Source organism: Schistocerca cancellata, chromosome 8, assembly GCF_023864275.1.
Source record: "Schistocerca cancellata isolate TAMUIC-IGC-003103 chromosome 8, iqSchCanc2.1, whole genome shotgun sequence".
Lineage (NCBI taxonomy): Eukaryota > Metazoa > Arthropoda > Insecta > Orthoptera > Acrididae > Schistocerca > Schistocerca cancellata.
Genome location: NC_064633.1, coordinates 528424121 through 528436474, shown reverse-complemented (window position 1 = coordinate 528436474; position 12354 = coordinate 528424121). Strand labels below are relative to the sequence as shown.

General features: G+C 41.7%; 1 pseudogene; it reads right to left on the bottom strand.

The window, feature by feature from the left end:
* Positions 1-218: 218 nt before the first annotated feature.
* Positions 219-336, bottom strand: LOC126095886 (5S ribosomal RNA; annotated as a pseudogene).
* Positions 337-12354: the final 12018 nt, after the last annotated feature.

Genomic DNA, 12354 nt, shown 5'->3' with positions numbered 1-12354 from the left:
CTGCCACTAACTCCTCCCGAACAGGCCATGAAGGCCCAAAGGTATCGACCGGCCGCCGTATCATCTTCAGCCCACAGGCGTCACTGGATGCGAATATGGAGAGGCATGTTGTCAGCACACCGCTCTCCTGGCCGTATGTAAGATTCCGAGACCGGAGCCGCTACTTCTCAATTAAGCAGCTCCTCAGTTTGCCTCACAAGGACTGAGTGCACCCCGCTTGCCAACAGCGCTCGGCAGACCGGATGGTCCCCCATCCAAGTGCTAACCCAGCCCGACAGCGCTTAACTTCGGTGATCTGACGGGAACCGGTGCTACCATTGCGGCAAGCCCGTTGGCCCTCTGCCACTAGAAGGCTCCCAGTTGTAGTATGTAACATAGTGGTATGTCACGTAACTATGCCGGTGCCTGAGAAACAGCCCGCTGTAATCGAGTTTCGAATTCGAAGAGTTCGTCCACACATGAAGCATGACAATGCCAGATCACACACGACCGCTGAGACACCGACGCCTTGTGTTCACTGTCATCGATCATCCTCCGAGCAGTCCCGACTTGGCCCCATGCAATTTTCATGTGATTCCGAAACTTCACGACCACCTTCGACGACTTCACTCTGACAGTAATGAAGAGGTGCAAGCAGAGGTGAGGTTGTGGCTCCGTTAACACAGTCAAAATTTCTACTGTGACAATATCAACAAACCGGTCTCTCGTTGGGAGAAACGAGTCCGTCGCCTGGATGAGAAGAAAATATTTAGACATGAAGGAAGAAGATGTAGAATGTTGATGCAGTTTGTTTTATTTAAAAAAACTTTGAGAGTTTTCACATAAGAAATTCAGAGGCATTACTTTTCACATAACCTTCAATTACGCAATGTCTGAGAGTGACAGCATTAATAGTGACGATTGTAGAATCGCAGAACAGGAAGTGATCCACACCATTCAGAAGCTCAAAAACAACAAGGCAGCAGGCGAGGACCAGATATCAGCAGAGATGTTAAAAGAGGGCGGAAGCGAACTACACAAAGAAATTTATAACCTTATCACAATGATCTCGAAAATTGAAACGCTGCCCGAAGATTGGAAAACTGCAATAATTTGTCCCATACACAAGAAAGGAAACAGAATGGAATATGGAAATTAGAGAGGAATCAGTTTGCTGAACATAACATACAAATTCCTGTCAATGACCATTCTGTAAAAACTTAACCTTACGCAGAAAACATTATTCAAGATTACCAGGCTCGATTTCGAGCAAACTGCTCCACAACTGATAATGTGTTTACTATACGACAGATCTTTGAGAAATACTGGGAATTTAACAAAAACATCCACTGTCTCTTCATTGACTTCCAACGAGCCTACGATAGAATCCACAGAAGCAGCCTCTACAACACCTTACGAGAATTTAGTATACCCAGTAAAATCATTAAGATGATACAACTGTGCATGGATGGCTCCCAGGCAGCAGTGAAGTTCAGAGGATCCATATCCTCCACCTTTCCAATTAAAACAGGCTTACGACAGCGAGACGCTCTTTCATGTGTCCTCTTCAATCTTGCATTAGAGAAAGTGGTTCGGGAGAGCAATTTACATCTATAAAATGGCCTCTGATTCGAACACAGTGAAGTAAAACTCCTGGCTTATGCAGATGATATAGTGTTCTGAGTGAAACTGAAGAAGAACTGAAAGACATGTACAGATCTCTCAGGCAGAGCGCCAGCAAAATCGGGCTTTTGATTCACCAAGAGAAAACCGAATATATGGAAATAGATCGAGTCATAAACCCAAATCCTTACTTTGAAATTGACGAACATTCTAAATTCAGAAAAGTTCTCCAGTTTAAATATCTTGGATCACTTTTCAACAGTAAAAATATCGTAACAATGGATACAAATGAAAGAATAGCCTCAGGGTCAAGATGTCTGTACTCACTAATCAGCCCATTCAAAAGTAAACCTTTGTCAATCATCACAAAGATGAAGATATATAATACTATTACTACAACTATTATCTTACAAAGAATCAAAGAGAAAAACTGAATATTTTTGAAAGAAAAGTAATGAGAAAACTCTGGAGACCTGTGTTGGAGAATGGCGTATAGAGAATTCGAAAGAACAATGAAATTTATCAGTTAATGAAGCAACCCACTATCATCCAGAAATTAAAAAGTAGGAGACTGCAATGGGCTGCACATGTGGCCAGACTGGAAAACAACAGAATCGCCAAGAAAGCATTTGAAGGAACTTTCCAGGCAACAAGACCATTGGGCCGATCTCGTACAAGGTGGAAAGATAACATAGAGAAGGACATCGTAGCATTAGGAATTTCCGCAGGGTGGAGAGAGGCTGCGAGAGATAGAAGGCGGTGGAAGCAGATCGTTGATGCAGCGCGTGGTCTACAGGGCCTGTGATCGCTGAGAAGAGAGAGAGAGAGAGAGAGAGAGAGAGAGAAATTACTCTTCAGCACGCCTTCGTAGTCGTTAACAAATTCCTCTTTTTCAATAATGCTTTTCGTGCTTTAGTCAGTCAGCATTTCTTTCTTCTTTGGCCATTATCAGTCATTTCCCTACCCAAATAGCGAAACTCTTCCACTATTTCTAGTGCCCGACTTCCTAATGTAAAGATCCCAACACCGCCAAATTTAATTACGTACAATTACCCTTGTCTTACCTTTATTTAAGTTCATCTTACAACCTCTTTTCAACACACTATTCGATCCGTTCAATTGCCCTTCCAACTCCTTTGCCGTCTCCGACAGAATTACAATGTCATCGGCAAACATCAAAACTTTCCTTTCTTCTCCCTGAGCTTTGATTCCCTCTCCAATTTTTTCCTAGGTTTCCTTCACATCTTGCTCTATGTACAGACCAACACCTCGGTTAGCCGACAGCCATGTGTCACTCCTTTCTCCTTTCCCAACTACTGCTTTCCTTTCATGTCTGTCGACCTTTATAGCTGCAGTCTGGTTTCTGTACAAGTTATAGCTGTCCTAACGCCCTGTTTTTTATCCCTGTTGCCTTCAGAATTTCAGACAGTGTATTCCAGCCAATATAGTCAAAATCTTTTGTTTAAATCTACAGTGCTGGAAACGTAGGTTTACGTTTCTTTAACCTCTCTTCTAAGATACGCTGAAGAATGAATATTGTCTAGAGAGTTTCTGCACTTCTCCAGAAGCCAAACTGATCTGCCACTACCACTTTTGCTATTTTCTTTGAATAATTTGTGTCAATTGTTTGCAAACATGACTTACTAAACTATACTTTGATTCATAAAAATCCCACATGCTGTGTTGGGGGATATAGTATTCAGAGTTCGTTCCACGAGATGAGGTTCAAAAATGGTTCAAATGGCTCTGAGCACTATGGGACTTAACATCTGTGGTCATCAGTCCCCTAGAACTTAGAACTACTTAAACCTAACTAACCTGAGGACATCACACACATCCATGCCCGAGGCAGGATTCGAACCTGCGACCGTAGCGGTCACGCGGTTCCGGGCTGAGCGCCTAGAACCGCTAGGCCACCGCGGCCGGCAGGCATTAACAGATACAACTTCCAAAGTTAAATTCATGGGAGAAATATCAGAAGCATTTCATATCCATACTGGTGTTCGCCAAGGAGATGGAATGTACCCCCTTCTGTTTAACATGGTTCTGGAAAAAATTGTAAGGACATGGGAAAAGGAAATAAAAGGAATTCAGCTTGGGATTAAAAAAGAGCAGAGAATCAGGGCGTAGTATCTGGCTTTCGAGGACGATCTTTCCATTCTAACGAACAACAGAGAGAAAGCTAAACTTGCATTGGAAAAACTACACGAAATCTCACAGAAAACTGTGCTACAAATCTCCTACGAGAAAACACAGTATATGGAAAACAAACTTGTAGACAATCCCCCCATTACTACCCAATACGGAAAAGTGGTATAAGTTGCCCGCTTCAGATATCTGGGAGAGATAATCCAGCCATCAGGACTGAATTCAATATCCCATGAAGATAGAATCTCCAGATTACAAAAAGCGTATAAGCTCACTTGGAATCACTATAATAAGAAATCTATTTCTGTCAATGAGAAACTAAGGCTTACAACACAGTAGTCCTACCAGAAGCACTTTATGCTGCAGAAACTACAGTGATTCATGGTCATACGAAGGTCAGAGAGATTGAAAAACAGGAAAGAAAAACAGGAAATATGGGGAAAATATATGGACCAGTGTTTCGGGAAGGAATTTGGATGAAGAGGCCAACCAGAGAGATTTACAAAGACATAGAAACAATAACAAAAAAAATGGTTCAAATGGCTCTGAGCACTATGGGACTTAACATCTGAGGTCATCAGTCTCCTAGAACTTAAAAACTACTTAAACCTAACCAACCTAACGAAATCACACACATCCATGCCCGAGGCAGGATTCAAACCTGCGACCGTAGCGGTCGCGTGGTTCCAGACTGAAGCGCCTAGAACCGCTTGGTCTCACCGGCCGGCTGGTATTCGTTCACTCAGTATATTAATATACCTCACTGATGAGCCTAATATCACTTGTAACTGCTTTACAAGGCAGCACACACACACACACACACACACACACACACACACACACACACACACATAAAAAAAATCATATATATACACTCCTGGAAATGGAAAAAAGAACACATTGACACCGGTGTGTCAGACCCACCATACTTGCTCCGGACACTGCGAGAGGGCTGTACAAGCAATGATCACACGCACGGCACAGCGGACACACCAGGAACCGCGGTGTTGGCCGTCGAATGGCGCTAGCTGCGCAGCATTTGTGCACCGCCGCCGTCAGTGTCAGCCAGTTTGCCGTGGCATACGGAGCTACATCGCAGTCTTTAACACTGGTAGCATGCTGCGACAGCGTGGACGTGAACCGTATGTACAGTTGACGGACTTTGAGTGAGGGCGTATAGTGGGCGTGCGGGAGGCCGGGTGGACGTACCGCCGAATTGCTCAACACGTGGGGCGTGAGGTCTCCACAGTACATCGATGTTGTCGCCAGTGGTCGGCGGAAGGTGCACGTGCCCGTCGACATGGGACCGGACCGCAGCGACGCACGGATGCACGCCAAGACCGTAGGATCCTACGCAGTGCCGTAGGGGACCGCACCGCCACTTCCCAGCAAATTAGGGACACTGTTGTTCCTGGGGTATCGGCGAGAACCATTCGCAACCATCTCCATGAAGCTGGGCTACGGTCCCGCACACCGTTAGGCCGTCTTCCGCTCACGCCCCAACATCGTGCAGCCCGCCTCCAGTGGTGTCGCGACAGGCGTGAATGGAGGGACGAATGGAGACGTGTCGTCTTCAGCGATGAGAGTCGCTTCTGCCTTGGTGCCAATGATGGTCGTATGCGTGTTTGGCGCCGTGCAGGTGAGCGCCACAATCAGGACTGCATACGACCGAGGCACACAGGGCCAACACCCGGCATCATGGTGTGGGGAGCGATCTCCTACACTGGCCGTACACCACTGGTGATCGTCGAGGGGACACTGAATAGTGCACGGTACATCCAAACCGTCATCGAACCCATCGTTCTACCATTCCTAGACCGACAAGGGAACTTGCTGTTCCAACAGGACAATGCACGTCCGCATGTATCCCGTGCCACCCAACGTGCTCTAGAAGGTGTAAGTCAACTACCCTGGCCAGCAAGATCTCCGGATCTGTCCCCCATTGAGCATGTTTGGGACTGGATGAAGCGTCGTCTCACGCGGTCTGCACGTCCAGCACGAACGCTGGTCCAACTGAGGCGCCAGGTGGAAATGGCATGGCAAGCCGTTCCACAGGACTACATCCAGCATCTCTACGATCGTCTCCATGGGAGAATAGCAGCCTGCATTGCTGCGAAAGGTGGATATACACTGTACTAGTGCCGACATTGTGCATGCTCTGTTGCCTGTGTCTATGTGCCTGTGGTTCTGTCAGTGTGATCATGTGATGTATCTGACCCCAGGAATGTGTCAATAAAGTTTCCCCTTCCTTGGACAATGAATTCACGGTGTTCTTATTTCAATTTCCAGGAGTGTATATATGACCACTCGTTCATTTTCGCTAATGTGAAACACATCACTACTGAGCAAGTGTTCATACCTGTTAAGGTACGCACTTAAGAGATCACGTTTACTGGACAATTTTTCTAGTTTTTGTCCACACTACTACCACTGAAAGTTATTAACCCTACACTCTTCGCAACACAAGAACCGGTACATGTATTCAACTGTCAGAGGTATCAGAACTGTTTTCGTTTATAACTTTCGACTCGTTCGTTTCCGGTACAGGGATCCTTACTTCAAATTAATACATTTATCGTTCTCTATCATCCTAGTAAGTCTGTAACATCATCACGGAATCGCCCCGGTATACGCACATTTACAGACGCCCGCGCCTATAACTCTGACGCTCTGTAGTCTCGTTGGATGACGTTTCCGGACATGGGTTCCTATTCAAAATACGATGTACTCACGCCCATCTACAAGTCCTAGAAGTCTGTAACGGGAATTTCCGACCACCCTGTACAGACGTTCACATTCAAACACGGCTTACGTTATTTATTTCTCATTGACACACATAACAAGAGACGTCGCCTTGCTACTACATCGCTGAGGTTGTTGGCAGTCGTAAACAAAAGGCGATATGTACGGATCACAACTTTGGAATGATACTCAACTTATCTTGGGTATATTGCACGTGCGTATACACACACACACACACACACACACACACACACAGTACCTCTTGCCCGTCACATCACGTTGGCGACCCATTGTCACGTACACTTGTGCTGGTGCAGCGGCAAATTATAGTTACGTTGTGATTTAATACACGTGTACTATTTCAAATCTCCGGCGCTGAACTGTTAAAGAAAAAAAAATAGGGTCTCTGGGAGGTGCCGAAACGCGTGCCGGCGCGTTCTTGCCGAAATGAAGCCCTGACTTCAGACATTATTCGAGTCCATGGCACGACGTGTTGCGGCACTTCTGCGTACTCGCGGGGGTCCTACACGATGTTAGGCAGGGGTACCAGTTTCTTTGGCTCTTCAATGTAAAAACGATTCTCCTCTAATTTTTGTGAGAGTCTCAGATAATTGCACGTGTTTTGTATAAGACGTGCTTGCTGTTGCTGTGTAACGATGGAAAGCCAGATACCTTATCACACAGTCCAAAATAAGAAAATAAAATAAAAAAATTGAATGTAACTACCTAACTCGAATGTTTTGACCCAAAATTCTAGCAATGCACTAACTGAGTAGCGCAGTTCGCAGTTACTCATTAATGACTGAAGGCGCTGGCCGTAGTTGAGGTTGCAGTGCTGCCAAACTCCCTTTCGCTGAAGTCTGCTTTCTGCCGAAAATATGAACGGCACGAAATTTTGTTGGAGTCGCTTTCCACGCTGTGGTGTATTAGTGTGCGAATTTTGGTCCACCCTGTATAAATCATTAGCAGAGGTGAAAGCACTGCTTAACTGAAAGAGCAAAAATCCTTTGACTCACTGGGACTTATACACTAGACCTGTGGATTTGTAGAGCCCAGCATCACTAAAATCTTCTAGCGTGAAGATCCAAAAGCTTTTGAAATTAAAAAAAATGGAATTTTTAAGTTTGTTCCATTGCACATGCAGAGTGCCTTCTGGTGAGTTACTTTGTTAAAATTATTTAAATTTTATTTTCTGCGCTAAAGGTAAGTAAAGGAAGATAGTATTCCTAGTTTTTAGTCTAAAAAGTATGTAAAATAGTTTAATAAATGGCATTACCCACTAATTATAACATAAAATTTCTTGTTTTTTACGCAAATACGTTACACTCCGTGGTTTAGCCGAACTAATAACTTCCTAAAGAAGAGGTTTGCAACACCTGTGTAACTGCAAATGTGTGCGGGATTAGAATCGAGCTGAGAAGGGACTTGAAGAATAAGATTCATAAGACTAAAAGGGTAATTTCACTGTGAAATTGAAAAAAAGGCCTACGTAAATGCAGTTTGTTTGCAATTGTACATCTTTGTACATCCATGCAACCAAAAATCTGCTGCTGGTTGCCATTCAGTCCTCTACTTTTTGTGATAGTGCGCTGTGGTCATCCACTATCGTCTTGAAAGACGAGCAGATCGTCGAAATATTGACTGTAGAACTGGAGAGTAGTTTGGAGTATCTTCTCCCAGTGCTCCACAGCTCTCGTATTACCCTCATGTCACATCTGCACATGGTACTGGTCCAAAATATGACTGATCCATCTCCCTGCCAAACCCATGGGACTGCATGCGTGAGTCACGCATTGGTGTATGGCCGCTGTCTCACTCTTCACCGGGTGCCAGAAGACATGGAAAAGAGAAACCACCGCCACTGATTCAGGTTCAATTCCAGCTGTTCTCTTGCCCATGTTCTTCATGTGTGAGGGAGCTAAGGCGAGGAATAGGTCTGCTGTTTTTCGTAATGTGCGCCTGACCCTGTGGAGATGGTCGTGCGCTGTCTGGATCGACTTAATCCTCCCAGTTGCCTCCAAGGAGTGGGCACTTATTTAACGTTACTTTCTCCTCAGCATACATATGACCATGAAGTACAAGTAGTGGTCAACAGCTGCTGTTACTGACTGTGGACAACCACTACGAGGAAGATATTCAATGTTTTGTGTTTAATGATATCCATTGAATGCTCGAATGACGTCACTGTGATGTACGTCAATTTGGCCAAGCAAATTCCCATATTGAAAACCCTTCTTGCTATAAAATGACTATGTGTGCTAGATATAAGGTCTAAATTAAGCTTCGAGAGGTGTTGACAGGACGAACAGTAAGAAGTCTCATTGTGCCATTCACTCACTATTGGTGACTATTGAGAAAGAAGTTACCGATCAACAAATAGTAAACTATCGTGTTGATGAGGGCGGTACAACTGCTTTTAGTAGCTTATGTTGATACCAAGATTTTTCGGTACAGTAAACAATTAGTGATCGCTCTCATAAATGCACTGTGGATATATGACGATTAACCACCTGTTCAAACCAGAAGAAGCAACGAACAATAAAGTTATTTGAATATTTCACACATTTAGTCGCTCTTTCGAAGCCCATAGGTATGAGGGACATTCAGTAAGTAATTCAACTTTTTTTCTGAAATCGGGTTGGTTCTATTCAGGATTCCAATATACCGTATTTTACGAAACCATGTTTTTCAACACAACGTCCTTTCAGTGCGAAGGCCTTAAGCTACATTACTGGGAGTGCCTGCACGCTCGCATGGTACCAGTCTATTGGTCGACATCGGAGCCAACGCCTTGCTGCATCAAGAAACTCCCCGACAACCACATACTGCTTCTCGCGGAGTGCGGAATGTGGAGTGGGGAGTGTGGAATCCATTGGGCACACATCTTTGGGCGATTATGTCAGCACTACCAACGAAGACGTCCAGTTGAGCAGCGAGGTGTTTGATTGTAATCCGATGATCACTTCAAATGAGAGTGTCCTCACGTTCCAACAATGCAGGAGTCACAGCAGATAGCATGAAGGACATCGGACCGATTTGCACGACTTTGATACGATAATGAGAGACACCTCAGCCAATGACTCACTATGCTATTGTTCACTGTCAGGTCACCGTAGGCATTCTAGAAGCGCACATGAATACCTCCAATGCTCTGGTTTTCCGCCAACAGGAACTGATTGATAGTTCTCTGCTTCGAATGTATTTCCGTTACATATGCCATTCTGAGGGCTGTGTATAGCACCATCACCTACCGGAACTTCATTATACTGTAGGGACTGAAGTGGGAATGTTCCAAGATGCCCCACAACAAATTACGCATTTTTTTCAGCCGAAATTGGTCGAGGAAAAAAAGTGTTACATTACTTATTGAATGCCCTCATCTTGCCTTCCAACCTTAGACCAATCTCATGGAGCGAGACATGAACATTAAATATTTCGCTGGATCCAGACTGTGGTTCAGTTTGTCAATTTTCCATAAATTGGCAAATTTTATTTTATTATTTAATTCTATGACTGAATGCCCTTTCTTATGCCACAAACATCACAGTAACGTAAGAGAAGGAAGTCAGGTGTGGCATCTGTCTGTGAATCACATAAACTGTTTTCTGTTCATTATTGTATTTTAACTGTTTGTGTATACTATTTCTGAGGTTGAGATCAGACCACCATTTGCCTAGACTACCCCCTACCAGACAGGATAGCCACTAGGCGAAAGAAAAAAAGAAATAAGGGTTTTCGTGTAGAGGTACTAAAAATAAGTTTGGATTAATTTAACTTGTACACAGGCAATAAGTAATTATTCCTTCTACACTCATTATGTGAATAGAATAGGAGATAGCTTTATTTGCGTAATTTTTATTTAAACTGATCATCTGTGTAAGTGATATAGTGTCACATGACACTTCCTAACATTCTTCTTGGCATGGAAAAGGATTTGAGAGTGAGATGTTGGGGTGTTGGGATGGGAGGGGGGGGGGAGGGTATTCTGTTTGTCGTCTTCTGAGAACATTCCAAACATGATACAAGGGATTCAGCTCAGGAGATGGAATTTGCTATGCATTGTCCTCAACAGTTAGTTGTTGAAGAGATTTACCCATGACATGAGCTCTGTTTGCTCCAGTATTCTTGTAATATTCTCTGGAATCAGCACATATTGCGCTCATATAAGGACATACTTAAGATAAAAGTATATAGTAGTAAGCAGTTATGTTGGCATGTTGGCATGTTTTTATTGCACATCTTTTTTCGTGATTTAATGAAATTCCATTTAGAATTAATACTAACCAATTAAATTAATTTTATTTTAAATTTTAATTAAATAAAAATTAAAATAAATTACTTTAATTAATTCATATTAAGATAAATTTAATTTAATTGATACATCAAAAAAGGATGTGCAATAAAAACATTCACTTACTATAACTATATAAAAATATGCATCAGTTTCGAGTTTCTGTTGCACTACAATTAATTTAAAAAAAATGAAATTAAACCAAAAGTAAAAAGAGCACTTTACTCTTTGAAAACAATTAATTTTTATCAACTCTAATTCTAACTACTGAGTGGGTTCACTTGGTGCATTTGGGTGCAAATTCATTAACATTCTTTCAAGCTCCCACAAAGAAAAAAGAAAGAGAACAGAACCCATATGTATCAAAATCTGAAAAAAATTAAAGCAAAAATTCTAGATCATCAAATTCATTATCACTATTTTTAAGCTTCCTCATTCCTTTACATCTTACTTTAATATTCCCTCCTTATAAAAACTGAAAACCCAACTACTAATTAATTTCCAATATCTGTCTAAAAAAATAATTTTAAATTCATTATTCAGTTACAAACATATTTTATCTCCATTTCTAATATTCAAATATTCACAATCACTAATATTATATAAAAATTTACTTGTAGCTCACTAATCTTTTTAAACAAATTAGCAATGACAGCCTTGTTGAGCTGCTTCAGTAAGGCTTCTGCTTAAAAAAAGTAGAAATTTACTACTAAAATTTAAAATCTATGCTATATCACAATGTTCTAGAACTATTCTTGTATCATACTGAAATGAGAATTCTTTCTTAGCGTTTTGTTTATTCAATTTATAGTATTGACATCTCTAGTTATTTGTTTGTACTATTATTGTATCTTTTCTTTAATTTCACCATCAGTTAATCTTGTCATTGATTCACTATTTAGTTTTTGAATTTTCTTGTGGTATAAAGTGAATGTTTTTTAATCTCTGCATTTTTATCATTTTTCTCAAAACAGTAACTTTTAGGTCGAGTTGAAGCCCAATCTGCAATCCAGTTTTTTCTTAATTCAATGTTCCATTTACTTAACATACAACTCATATCAATATGCACTGTACTGTCTATATCACAATATGTAAGAGGTTTTCCTAGCCTGACTAACATATCATATAATCTTAGTCTTACATTTGATGTAGTGAATGCTGCTATAAAAATGTTTATAGCTGTTTTATTTTGTGCATAATAATACTTGAAACTGTGCTTCATCTGAACCATATTGTCATTAATAAAATTTGTGCCTATATTATCTAATCGATCATCCAGTAGCATCTCATAAAATTTAGTAAATATGTAACATACTCAGTTTTACTCATATTTTGATGCTGTCCCCATTTCCCCCATTATGAATTCAGACATATCTTAGCAACAGCTCATTTTCTTGGGCTTACTTTTAATCTCTTTAAATCTAAGTCAATACTTTTTTTGTTTACATATTTAACCTACATTTTATTAGCTTCAAACTTGCGAGTTAGTTTCTAATTTTATCTTCATTAAGTCTGTCATGTAATTTTTAAACTACATGTCGTTTTTATTTCTAAAATCATACTTCATAGAC